The sequence below is a fragment of the Rhea americana genome, unplaced genomic scaffold (genome assembly GCF_003343005.1).
Source record: "Rhea americana isolate MKP2758 unplaced genomic scaffold, rheAme1 scaffold_689, whole genome shotgun sequence".
NCBI lineage: Eukaryota > Metazoa > Chordata > Aves > Rheiformes > Rheidae > Rhea > Rhea americana.
The window spans coordinates 9,626-13,130 of NW_028186855.1; positions in this window are offsets into that span (position 1 = coordinate 9,626).

The following is a 3,505-nucleotide window of genomic DNA, read 5'->3' on the forward strand; positions in this document are numbered from 1 at the left end:
TCTAATTGAGCGCCATCAATCTTCCACGGATCACAGTCATTAATGACATAAGAATCTTTCGTGGGCCTGATGAARAATCCGTGGCATTTGGAAGCATTGACTTTCAGCCCGGTAAGTTGACAAAACTCTTCCACCACTTCAATGTTACTCTGCATATTCTCCCAGGAGTCACTCAATAGGACCAGATCATCTGCGAAAGCTAATGATGTTATGGAGCTGTCTCCATATTTAAATCCTTTTCCCGTGTCTTCCAACTTACATAGCAAGGGATCTATTGATTGATTGAACAGAAGTGGGGACATTGGATCACCTTGCTTTACCCCAGTGAGGATGTTAATCTTTTCAGAATGGGTATTCCCAACTTCGATCCTTGTAACACTCTCCTTATACATTTCTGCGATGATGTCGCAGATGTGACTATCAACGCCCTTCTGACGTAAGACCTGGAAGATGTGCAGATGTTGGACTGAGTCAAAAGCCTTTGCCAGGTCCACGAAGACAACCCCCAATGCCTTGTGTTTTTGCTTGGCGTGCTTGACTAGCATTTGGAGAAGCGTCAGATTTTCCGCACAGCCGGGAGATGATATAAAGCCCCTTTAAAGGTTGTTGATCGGGTGTGCACGCTGCAGCCGTGCTGTTAAGATCTGTGAAAATAGATGTAAAATAATCGACCCGATGGTAATGGGTCGCCAGTTGTTAATATCCTCTATTTTTGCCGGATCCAAAGATTTCAGAATTAGAACCGTTCTACATTCCTTCACCCAGTCCGGGATCTTCCCGGCCAAGAGCCATAAATTGAACATCTCAGCCAATCGACTGCCTTGGGCGTCCATTTTAATAATGTCCCTTACCAACATGCCGTCCGGACCAGGGGCGGAGATTTTATTCATCTCCGCCAGATTTTTCCCGACCTCCGCCGGGGAGATCATAGACTTGAACGTAGAATTATCCGTCATTCCTACACTCAGGAAGGTACCCAGGCCTCCAAAAGGCTATACAGTTCCTCCATCGGAAGGGGGCACCGTAGTGCTTCGATGTTATCAAGGATGATACCAGCAAGCTTCCTTCGATCCAGATCGAATAACTTCTGGTATCTGAGGTAATGACCCTTCTTCACTGCCCTGCGCTTCATCCACTGTCTTTCCTCTCGCACAGGGACGGTCCTGGTCTGATGCCGCCTACGTTGTTTCAGCTTCGCAGCGAAAGCATGCCCAGCCAGCTGTGAAAGACACTGCTCCGATGCCTTCAAGACGATCTCCCTGCTGTCTTCGACACCCTCCAGAATCTTTTTGCATGCTTCCTTCCAGGCTGAAGACTGGGAACCTGAATAAATGGCTTCTGCAACATATCTCCTATATTCTTTCTTAACAAACTGAACCTCCACACACTCAACCGGTATATCCCCTGAGGCAGTCCTCTCGGGCGATGTTGTTTACGTATTCGCCAGCTGCCGTCGCTTATCGCTGGTTTGTGTTGGCGTTTTTGTGGGCAAATGCCTAGCGATGAGCTTATTGATGAATCTCCATTTCTATACCTCTGTTCCAAGTCAATCAATAGAGCTGTCTCCTGACCAACAGCTCCTGTGCATACCTTTCTTCCCTTGGCCCTTTGGATGAGCTTGCTCTATTCACTCCAGATTCCTAACTTGTGAGTGCACAAATCTTTTGTGCTGCGAGAGGCCGCTCTTCGTYTTGAACACTCTTCCGCATTCCTCACACCTCTCATTCACATCCTCCAGTCCATTCCCCTCTTTGGGTTCCAATTGGGCCCCTTGGCACCTTGGGAAGTGGCAGGCAATATTATGATGTTTTTCATTAGTTCTCCCGCACCGGGAGCGTTGCAACAAGATTCTACGTCGGCCGTGGGCTCTCCGCAGATGTTCAATTAGTGCCGCCATCTTCCCCGTCCTGGTGCCACAGCAAGGACATGCTGGATGTTGCTTTGGGACCTTTACAACAGGTGTGCTCACATCCGTTGTGGCTGGCCCCCTGGTACCAAGAATCGGGCTTGTCACAGTAAGAAGAGAGATTGCTGGCCTTGAGGGAGTCACTGGTACATCGCCTTCCTCATCCCCCTCCTGTCGGACTGATATTTCAGCTCTGTCATTTGCAGGCGATTCTGCAGATGGCAGCGCCTCATAAACCTGAGGCAGATCTTTTGCGCAATCAAAAATGGAGGGGAGATCTCTCTCCCTATCTCCATCATAAGCCGAGTTAAAAAAGGTCAAATTTTGCTCAGGTGGACCCAATCACTTGATGTTATCACTGCAGGCCACAGCACTGCAGGCTCCGGGAAGATCTCTCCCATTTGGGTTCCCGCCGAGATGAAGTTCACAACCCACATAGGGTTGGAAAACATGTCTACGGGGGTACGGATACACCCAGAAGAACCAGTCCCTGGTGCGCCTTTGGAAATAAGCCCTTAGGCAAAAGGCTTTGGACACGCGGATCAATCACCTACGGTCGAGAATGTGTGTCACCTTGAATACTATTGATTGGACCGTGAACTCAATCAATAGGGTGGAAGCGACTATAACACACTATTCACTGGGGCAGAGGCCAACTTGGATACCCAAATAATGGACATCCGGCAGGACCAAGGGGAGGTGTGGCCTCCGCAGCTATGCCCAGTTAGTAAATATGGTCCCGTCTTAAGAGAGTCATAGTTACTACCACCTTCCTCTTCCGCCTGGCACTCCTCCAAAGACGCACAGAGCAATACCAAGTGACAGCAAGGTTTTCACAGTGTTTTCACACTCAGGAAAGCAGAGGGAGGTTAGCATCTGCCAGCTCCAGGTCTCTTCTAAGCTGCCTCAGCTGAGCTGATGCAAAGGGGCCAAGGCAAGCAGGCTTTCTGCTTTTATTGCTGTACTTGTGTGGCGCTGCTGGGCACAGCTGGCCTGTGCATGCCTCCTGTGGGAAATGGAAGTGACCCCTGCCACCACTGTCAGCAGCCATTCTTGTGCGAGCGCAGACTGTGCCCAGGCATTTGCTCAGGGGCAGGCAGCGTGCTGAAGCTCACAGCTGATTCAGCCCTTGTGCACCGTCCGATCGTGGAAGGTTTTCTGTTGGAAGAGCTCGCTGGAGGCCCTCCGATCCAATGTGTGCTCCGAGCAGGCTCGGATTCAAAGCCDGATGTAACTTTGGTCTTTCAGAGACTGGAGCAAGCCCTTGGGAGTGAGAGAAGACCCCTCACACGCACCTCAAGCTCCGCAAGGGCTCCAGGCCTTTTCAGCTGGAGATCAGTGGAGAAAGTTAACTTGATGGCCCGCAAAGAGCAAGGGCATCCATTCTCGGAGCTGGAGACCCTTCCAAAGCTCCCCATGCCTATCTGCTCTGGCGCCACATGCAGCACCCAVGAAATGCAGGCCATGCGATGCAAAGATGCTCCAAGTGCTCATCATCAGTGTCATACATCTCAGGCAACACTGGAGCACCCGGCCAGCTGGTCTCCTGCAGGGCCCAGGAAAGAGTTTTTTCCCCCAGGCTCTATGAAGTCTGTTTTT